Here is a 10,588-nt window from a genome sequence, read left to right as displayed (position 1 = left end):
AAACTTGTAATGTGCGAGGTTGTAAAAAAAACGGGGGGGGTGCTTAACTTAATTCTTTGTGTATATAAGACTTTTTGGAAACTTGTGGGACCTGACCTGCTTGAGGTATTTGATGAATGCCTTCATGTTGGAGAGCTTCCCCTGTCCTGCAGAAGAGCAGTCATGTTCCTGTTGCCAAAGGCTGTGGACACTCAACTAGTCGAGAACTGGCGGCCTGTCTCATTGCTGTGTGCGGATTACAAGCTTTTGTCGAAGGTTTTAGCAAACCGTTTGGGAACTGTGATCAGCTCTATTGTGCACCCTGACCAGACCTACTGTGTACCAGGAAGGTCAATTTATGACAATATTTTTTTGATAAGGGATATTATTTCTTGTAATAAGTACTTGTGTGCCAGTTTTGGGTTGTTGTTTCTTGACCAAACAAAGGCTTTTGATCGTGTTGATCATACATATTTGTTTTCTGTTCTGGAGCGGATGGGTTTTGGCGAAACTTTCATTTCCTATGTTAAGCTGTTATACACTAACACCTTCTGCATGATGAAAGTAAACAACAGTTTATGTCCCCCTTTTCCTTTCCGTCGGGGTATCCGTCAAGGTTGTCCCCTTTCTGGACTTCTGTATATAATTGCCCTTGAACCACTCTTAGCATCCATCAGGCAGCGAATAACTCAGGATGTGGGAGCCGTTTTTGGTTCAAGATTTGTGGTCACAGCTTATGCTGATGATGTATGTGTTCTGATTAAGGGCCCAAGTAGTGTTGCTGCGGTGCAGCATTGCTTTAAAGACTACTCTGCCGCCTCTTCCGCCGAAGTAAATTGGGGCAAGAGTGTAGCCTTATGGTGCGGTTCAGATAACCTTTCTTTAACACTGCCACCGTCACTCCCACATAATTTAGAGTGGAAAACAGATGGGGTCAAATATCTTGGTGTCTATCTCGGCAACCAGGAAGTAGAAACGAAGAACTGGGAAGGAATGATTGAACAAATTACACACCGGTTGAAACGATGGGAAGGACTGCTGCGATCTCTTTCTTATAAAGGCCGCACTCTTGTTATAAATAACTTGATAGCAGCAAGATTGTGGCATAAACTAATTGCCTTGCAGCCACCCAAGGAGTTGATACCAGCCATCCAGCGGGTCTTGGTTAATTTCTTTTGGAATGGATACCACTGGCTTCGGCCGCAAATACTGTACCATCCTCGGAAGGAGGGTGGACATGGAATTGTGGATGTGTCCACCCGGCTTATGGCTTTTCGCCTGCAGTCTGTGCAACGTCTGTTGTATGCTGAAGAGCTGCCCTGGCGCTCATTTGCGTTTTTTCTTGTTGCAACAAGTGGGAGGCCTGTGTTATGATAGGCACTTGTTCCTGGTGAACCTTGACCGTGTCAGCTTAGTTTCAATCCCAACTTTTTATCAGGGTTTGCTGAGAGTTTGGAAAGGTTTTGGGGTTCATCGTTGCCTTGAGGCTTATAATTGTCGGATGTTTATCCAAGAGCCTATTTTCTATAACGGGTTTTTTCCATGCATTCCTCATAGTCCGACTTTGATTAGGAAATTTACTCAAGGAGGAATTGGCAAAGTTTGTGACCTGAGGGATACATCTGGGACAAAATTGATGTCTGCTGGCAGGGTGGTGGCCATTCTTGGTTTAATATCCGTGCGTATTGTCAGCCAAATTATACGCATCGTCAAGAGGAAGTTTAAGGAGTTGAATATTGTCTGGGAAGGTATAAACAATGTCGAGGATTTTCGGCTGTCTTTCCCTGAAATTAAGGTGCTTCCAGCTCGCCAGTCGAATGGTGAACTTGTATCTCATTTTCATTTGGTAACAAAGGCGGGTATTCACAAGCTCCTTCGAGAAAACCAAGCATCACCCTTCTCCGGAGTGGCGCGAGTGGCCTTGTGGTCAGAAAGGTTAGGGCCAGGGTCTCCTGCCACGCCACTGTGGCCTAATATGTACAAACTACCTATTTATGGGTTCCTCGCAGATATCCAGTGGAGACCAGCACATTGGGCTCTCCCTACGAACACCTTTGTTCATCACCTTGACAGCTCAGTGCCAGTAGCATGCCCCTTCTGTATACAGAAGGAGGATCTCTTTCATGCCTACGTGAAATGCAAAAGACTAATACCTCTTTTCTTGATCTCACACACCTTTTTGATCAGTTGTCTTTTCCTTTTACTTCACATTCTTTTCTTTTTGGTGTATCTTTCAGACCCTCCTGCAAGGACTCTGGTGTTCTCCTAAACTTCTTAGCTGCTGTAGCAAAATATTCAATATATAAATCAAGGAAAATTAAAATTGATAATGGGCATGGATTTGATGTTGTTCCTATGTTTAAAGGGCTGGTGTCTGCAAGAATAAGGTTAGAGTTTGATTATTATGTGGCGAATGAAAATGTCAAACTCTTTGAGTGCAAATGGTGTATTAATGAAGCCTTATGTGTTGTGAATGAATCGAATTTGTACTTTTCTTTTTAATAATAACATTAAGAACTGTTGTTTTTTTCTATTTTTTTCTCTCCTGTAAAAATGTAACTTGACCTGGTGTGTTTTTGTGAAATAAATGGTGTTGCAAATTATCAAATTCTCTCTCTCTCTCTCTCTCTCTCTCTCTCTCTCTGTGTGTCGCCCCCTGCTGGCTGTTGCAATTTGGGTGTGGCGTCATGGCGGCTGTGAGAAACTGCTCTGTGTTGTGGTGAGTCCTTTGTGTGTTTTTATCCTCTCCTACCTCACCCCTCCCTCTCCTTTTCCATGCTGTGTGCTTTGGCGTTTTGTTTTCATCCTTTCTGTACCTTTGTCTTAGAGAGAGAGAGAGAGAGAGCGAGCGAGGGTGCACAGTCCGGTGTTGAGAGGGTCCAAAGCCGGCGGTCTGGTATGGCCGCCAGGGGAGGTCTTTCTTCGCTCTGTGGCTGTGTTCAATGGCTTTAGGCTATAGCTGATCTGTTTGTTGGTGTTCAACAAACATTGGTTTTCCTCGGTTCTCGGTTACGAACGTGTCTTTGGTCGAGTTGGAATGGCGGGCGAACGTTTCCGCATTGATACGTATGAATCGCTAACTCGTAAACACGGGCTAGTTTGTGTTCCTCCCAACGAGGTGGAAATTAACGATGTGCTTTCCACCTTTGGAAACAGCATTTGGTGCACACAGTATTCGCGTTGCCTCTCGTGTGAATAAGAAATTCGTTGTATTTTGTACGAGGAGCACATGGTAGCGGGTGTAGTTTGACAAGGCTTGTTCATTGAACCGAACACGTTCCTCTCTGTGTTCGCTTTACAAGCCCCGACAGTAAAGATTAACATCAGTAATATCCCACCATTTATTAGAAATGAGGATTTACGTGAACAATTAAGCAAGTTCGGTAAGGTCATATCGAGGATTTCGATGGTGCCGATGCGAAATGTTTGTGATCGATTCAGACATGTCATGTCCTTCAAGAGAGTGGTGTACATGATATTGTCTGCAAATGTAAAAACGCTCAATGTCGTGTTGAGTGTGAAAATCAACAGCTTTGATTACAAAATGTTTGCCTCCTCGGAGGCTATGACGTATTTCGGGTGTGGGGCTTACGGGCATGTGAGGAGTGCCTGCCCCAATGCGGTTACACCGCAGGAAAGCGGAGGATTCGTGAGGAGCAATTCCTCTTCACCGCACACCAACGGGGAGGAGGTGGATCGAGTGTGTAACCCACCCACCCCACCTACTCCGGTGAGCGAAGCGCCAGAGCCAACCACCCCGACAGGGGGGGGGGGGGGGGGGGAGTGATTGATTTAGAACGTGAGGTGACTAACCCCGCCCCCCACTTAAGGTGGGAATGAAAGTGGCTGAACCCTCTCCCATTTCGCCCACTGTACACAACAGTGCGGACGACATCATGGAAGTACCCGTAGCGGACACCAGGAAAAAAGGTCAGAAGCGTTCAAGTGATGAATCCTGTGATTCCAAAGAAAAACAAAATAAGATTCAGATCGTGTCAGGCTCACAGGACCTCCAGGGTGAGGCCTACACCGGAAACTCCTTGGCGGTAACGGAGATGGTACCGGAAGTGTGTGTACGTGAGGAAGATTCGCTTGCACCATTTGCCGAGATTCAGTATGACCCGGAAAATAGTCGATCCTCTCAGGATGTGGTAAGTCCTTGTCCTGATAACCAAACTCGCTCAGACGAGTTAGTAGCTGGATCTGCTCGTGAGGAGAAAATAGATAAAGGGGAAAGTCTCTGTGACTGTGAGGATAACGTTAACCCTTCCCTGACAGATAAAAATGAAAGGGATGATGAGGTGGGGGACATACCTATAGCCACAGGGGATATGGTAAATTTGGAAGGGTCTGCAAAGAGCGCGGAGGTCCTTGACCCTGTAGAATTGCTGTTTCCAAAACTAAGTCCTCAACAAAAAGTAGGAAAAGGTGCAGATCAAGACGAAGCACTTGATTCTGATGAAACCTCTTCTACTCCACTCTTTCGTGCTTTAAGTGCTCAAGAGAGTGAGGCAGGTGATGACAACACCATCACCATGGTTTCTCAAGAAAATGTTATTAAGTTCCTTGATGAAACGTTCAGGAAAAGACATGTAAAAATCAAAGACTACTTTCCGAATCTGCATGATTTTATTTTGACTGCAAAGAACATGATTCGTGAACCCTATCAGGTTAGCATGTCAGAACCTCAATTCCAGAGGCTAAGAAAATGTGTAACTCGAGCGGGTAAGGAACTTCATGAATAGTTAACAGAATGGAGATAAAAGTAGCATCCGTAAACATCAATGGTGGTCGCAGTTGTGTGCGTCACCTCCAGGTGTTTCAAATGTTTCAGAATGAAAAAATTGATGTGCTGATGTTACAAGAGACGCACGCAAATCAGTCTTCTGAGGTTGAGTGGTGTAAAATCTTTAAAGGTTGCCACTTTTTCTCCAGTGCTTTCGTTGATGCCAAGACTGGTGTGGCAGTGGTGTTACATCCTAGACTCGGGCCATTGGAGATCAGATGTAGAGAAATTTGCAAGGGCCATTTACTATCTGTGGAGTTTGTCAGTGGTAACCAAAAGATTTGCATGACTAATGTATACTGCCCTAGTGCTGACTCTGCGAGAAGTGCTTTTCTTCACAAGTTAGCAGGTTCTTTAAAGCACTATTGACCTGTCTATGTTGGTTTGTCTGGGGGGAGACTACAACTGTACCCTCAACCCACAACTTGATAGAAACATTCCTGAGCCTCATCCACCGAGTGCAAGGCCTTTGGCACAGCTCATGAATAAATTTCAACTTGTGGATGTGTGGCGGGTACAGAACCCTAACATCCGACAGTACACGTGGGTTTGTGCCGCAAGAAATCTTTTGACAATGGCTCGTTTGGATAGAATTTATGTTAACCATGATAAGGTAAATTTTGTCAAGAATTCTTATATAAGGCAATATGGTTTTTCTGATCATCACATGGTCGTTGTTGTATGTGGCTTACCTCATCATGTTTGTTGAAGTGCATATTGGACTTTCAATGTCAAACTTTTACAAAGTGAGCATTTCAAAGAAGCATTCAGAATGGTATGGAAACAATGTGAAATGCAAAAGTTTTCCTCCTAAATTTAAGGCAATGGTGGGATTGCACAAAATCCCAAATTAAGTGTTTTTGCCAGCAATACTGCCGTTATAATACATGTAACACACTCGGTGTGATATCTGCCTTAAAAAAACGATATACTTTATTGTGAGCAGAAATCTGGAATGTCCAACGAAAATGTCCAGCAGTTGTCAGAGAAAAGAACACTACTGGCTGAAATGGTGAAAGAGCGTGCATCTGGTGCTTTCGTCCGACTGCGAATGGATAATATCCAACTTGACAAACCAAACAAAGACTTTTTCAATTTGGAAAAGACAGCCAAGATCTCTCAACAAATTCACGCTTTGCACTCTTCTGTCGGTGCGCTTCTGTCTTCTCAAAGTGACATCAAGAATGAGTTACGAAACTTTTATTCAAAGCTGTTTGCCTTGAGAACGGTGAACCAGGAAAACAGAAACGGGATGTTTGAACTGCTCCCACATCTGTCTGAAGACCAGCAACAACAACTGGAGCCTGGCATCTCTCTTGGAGAACTTACTGCTGCTCTTAAAGGAATCCAAGATTGGAAAGCCCCTGGTCTTGACGGCCTCCCAGTTGAATTTTACAAGGCCTTTTGGGACATTCTCGGCCCTACTCTACTTGACATCTTTCATGATAGCCTTGAACAAGGTGAATTGCCATTAAGTTGCCGGAGGTCAGTTTTGTGTCTCCTTCCTAAAAAAGGGAACTTGCAAGACGTCACAAATTGGCGGCCTGTGTCACTCCTAAATACGGACTATAAAATATTGTCGAAGGCGCATATTCCCAGATATAAAATGACGTCTAAAGGAAGTCATCCCCCTTTTGATTGATATTGATCAGTCTTATTGTGTTCCCAAACGTTCCATTTGGAATAACGTTTTTTTGGTGAGAGACTTCATCAGTCTCGGTCATACTACATCTCATGGTTTTGGTTTGGTTCTCTTAGATCAAGAAAAAGCTTATGACAGTGTTGACTATTCTTTTTTGTTTGCTGTACAAAGGAGAGCCTCTTTCGGACAAAATTTTGTTTCCTCTGTTAAGTTGTTGTATGAAAATGCATCCTGTCTGTTGAAGGTAAACAACAGCTTATGTTTCCCTTTTCCCTTTCAGTGAGGCATCCGTCAGGGCTGCCCGCTTTCAGGTATGCTCTGCAGTCTCTCGGTCAAACCTTTACTAGCTTTGCTCCGCAACTCAGTGGAAGGAGTCTCCTTAACAAAAAACTACAAAATGGTCACTTCAGCTTATGCGGATGACATTTGTGTTGCTGTTTCCAGCCAAAATGATGTGGGTGAGGTCTCTCGATGTCTGTCCCAGTTTGAGCTCACTTCCACGGCAAAAGTAAATTGGAACAAAAGTGTTGCCTTATGGGTGGGCCCCAGTCCACCTTCCTCAGCTCTGCCTGTGTTACCAGGAGGAATGCAGTGGAATAAAGAGGGGTTTAAATATTTAGGGTTATTTCGAGGAGTCCAAGCATATGAACAAAAAAATTGGAAGGGTTTCTTGGAAAGAATTCAGCAGAAACTAGCTCGGTGGAAAGGGTTGCACCACCTTCTATCGCTCAAGGCAAGGGTGACAATAAGAAATAACCTGGTGGTTCCATTTATTTGGCATAAAGTTATCCCCCTCCAACCTCCTAGATACTTGGTCACAGGCATTCAGAGGGTTCTAACTCAGTTTTTCTGTGGAGGCCACCATTGGCTTGGACCAGACGTTGTGTGCAGACCCCGAAATGCAGGTGGCCAAAGCTTGATACATGTCCCGAGTCAGATAATGGCTTTTCGCATGTTGACGATAAAGCGTTTATTGTATGGTGAGTGTGTCCTGTGGCGGCCTCTCACAAATGCTTGGCTGCAGAAAGCAGATGGGTTGAAGTATGACCGAGAGCTCTTCCTCATGGACCTGCAGCATGTCAGCACGACGCTGCTCCCCGAGTTTCATCAGAGCCTTTTAAATGCCTGGCAAGTCCTTGGAATACAGCGATTAGAGGTGTCCTCCGATGCCAAAAAATATATGCATGAGCCATTGGTTCGGAATCCTTTATTCCCTGAAATTTCAACCTCCAGGTCATTTATGCATTGCTTCACCAGTAATGGAATAAACAGAGTGCGAGACCTGATGAAGCCTTCCCTAAATGGATGGTTATCCACCGGCTCTCTCACATCAAAAGTGGGGGTTCAGTCATAAAGAATGGTGGACAAAGTTTTGAGAGTTGTGATTAAAACTTTCAGGGAATTAAATATCGGGTGGACTGGGGCAGATGAAGTGGTGGACTCTCATCTCTATTTCTCCGAGCTCCAAATCACCTCAAAATAACAACAGTGTGTCTTCTCAAATTCAGATGGTTGTGGTGTGTTTCATGTGATGGGGAAAAAAAGTTATTTATGGGATATGCCAAGAGGTGCTTATACCGGGTTTCACAAAACCTTGAAAAAATCGGTGGGAGGAGATCATTCCGGCTAGTTCATTCCTATCTCCAGTGTGGAAAGAGATGTATAGGTCTCCAACGTTAGGTCGAACCGGAGACTTAAATTGGAGATTAGTTCATCAGGCCCTGGTCACCAAATACTTACCTAATAAGTTTGATCGCTCTGTACAGAATGTTTGTCCTTTTTGTGAAGAGGCCGAAAATGCGACCCATGCTTTCGTGGAATGTAGGAGATTGGTACCCCTTTTTTGTTTCCTCCAACAGTTATTTTATAAATTTAAGTTTGTTTTTTCTGTTGCAATTTTTGTGTATGGCATTGAAAGGAGCACCAAGAACAAGACAGTGGTCCCTTTCTTGAATTTTCTGTACGGGATTGCTAAACTTGCAATTTATAAAACTAGGAAGATCAAATTGAGTGGCAGAGATGAAAATGTGCTCTTTTGCTTTAAAGGAATTGTATCGGCCCGGATAAGTTTCGGCAGTGTGAACGACGATTTTTTTTACAGATGAGGTGTTGAGATTGTTTTTGTAAATTTTACTTATGCTCAATGTCCACATATATATGTATATACATCCTTTTTGCTTGTACAACTTTCTTGAAATGTAAAAATTTGTGGTGTTTTTCCATGTGTGTTTTGATACTTTTATAATAAAAGCACACAAAAGTAAAAGAAAAAAGTCGCGTGCTCTCTCTCTCTCCCTCTCCATCTCTGTCTCTCTCTCTCTCTCTCTCTCTCCTGGCTGTCGGTGTGTTTTGGGCGTGGCAAGATGGCGGCTGTGCTTGTGTGGTGAGGTACGAGCTACTCTGCTGTTCTACTCTGTTGTCCCTTTCCACGTCGTATTTCACCTTTTCCTTCCCCCTGTTTGTTTATCTTCACATCCTTACTCTGCATTTGTGCCCCAACTCCTCCCCTTTGATCAGACCCAACACTTCGGGGCTTCGGCCTCCCCCACCCCCTTCTGCCTCCCTTTTCCCTCCTCAATTTCCTTTTTCTTATCTCGTTTGTATTTATATTCACTCCGTGTCCTTTGTTTCCTTTCCTTTTCTGAGAGAGAGAAAGAGAGCCCGCAGCTGTTTGTGGATAACTTTTGCATTAATCAGCGGCCCATCCCGTCCTCCGGCTGATCGCTTTTTTCTCCACCAGCTGTGTTTGTTTTTCGCCTTTGAAAATCTGTCTCGGCTCGTAATTAGTTAATCACTGTTCGAGAGCGATATTCACCCTCCTCACATCCCTCCCATGTCCCTTCTCCCCACCCCCCCCCCGTCCTCGTCCCTTCTCCTCCCCGCCCTCGTCCCTTGTCCCTTCTCCTCCCCCCCCCCCGCCCTCGTCCCTTCTCTCCCCCCCCCGCCCTCGTCCCTTCTCCCCCCCCTCGCCCTCGTCCCTTCTCCTCCCCCCCCGCCCTCGTCCCTTCTCCTCCCCCCCCGCCCTCGTCCCTTCTCCTCCCCCCCCCGCCTTCGTCTCTTCTCCTCCCCCCCCCCGCCCTCGTCCCTTCTCCTCCCCCCCCCCGCTCTCGTCCCTTCTCCTCCCCCCCCACTCTCGTCCCTTCTCCACCTCTCCCCCCCCCCCCCCACTCTCGTCCCTTCTCCTCCCCCCCCCACCCTCGTCCCTTCTCCCCACCCTCGTCCTTCTCCCCACCCTCATCCCTTCTCCCCACCCTCGTCCCTTCTCCCCACCCTCGTCCCTTCTCCCCACCCTCGTCCCTTCTCCCCACCCTCGTCCCCCACCCTCGTCACCCCCCCCCCCCCCCACCCTCGTCCCCCCCCCACCCTCGTCCCCCCACCCTCGTCCCCCCCAAACCCTCGTCCCCCCTCGCCCCCCCCACCCCCACCCTCGTCGTTCCCCCCCCCACCCTCGTCCCCCCCCCCAACCTTGTCGTTCCCCCCCCCCCCCCCACCCTCGTCCCCCGCCCTCGTCCCTTGTAAATTATGACTTCGTTTTCGCGTTACGCGGCATATGAAGCGTTAACACGTAGACATGGCGTCGTTTGTGTCCCGCCGAACGATGTCAGCGTCGAGGACCTCGTTATTGCTGTGGCAACATAATCGGTATTGATAAAGTTCGTGCGGCCTCGCGAATGAACAACGTGTCATTATTTTCGTATCCGAGGCTGAACTGGTTCACGAGATTGTAGATGTACAGGATTATCGACAGATGATGGACATTTCGTACTCGTGTCCCTCCCGACACCCCGGCCGTTAAGGTCATCATCTCGAACTGTCCTCCATTCCTGAAGAATGAGAGACTGGTCTCCGAACTATCTCGTTATGGTACTGTGGTTTCGCATGTCACTATGTTACCTTTACGTTGCCAGGATGACCGGGCTAAACATGTGATGTCTTTCAGGAGACAAGCTTATCTTGTACTTCCTCCTTCTAACGTCGAAAGAACGCTGAACATTGTTTTAAAATTCAAATTGATAATCATGATTACCAATTATACGTAACCACTGAAACCTTGAAATGTTTTGAATGTGGTAAATTCGACACCTGAAACGCTCTTGCCCAAAAGCAGCTTCGTCGAATGATGGGACAAACCACGTAAACAACAAGGGATTCTTCTTCTTCATCTTATGCTTCGGCTGTGA

Source organism: Myxine glutinosa, chromosome 11, assembly GCF_964187855.1.
Source record: "Myxine glutinosa chromosome 11, kmMyxGlut1.1, whole genome shotgun sequence".
Classification (NCBI taxonomy): Eukaryota; Metazoa; Chordata; class Myxini; order Myxiniformes; family Myxinidae; genus Myxine; species Myxine glutinosa.
Note: the sequence above shows the minus strand (reverse complement) of the source record.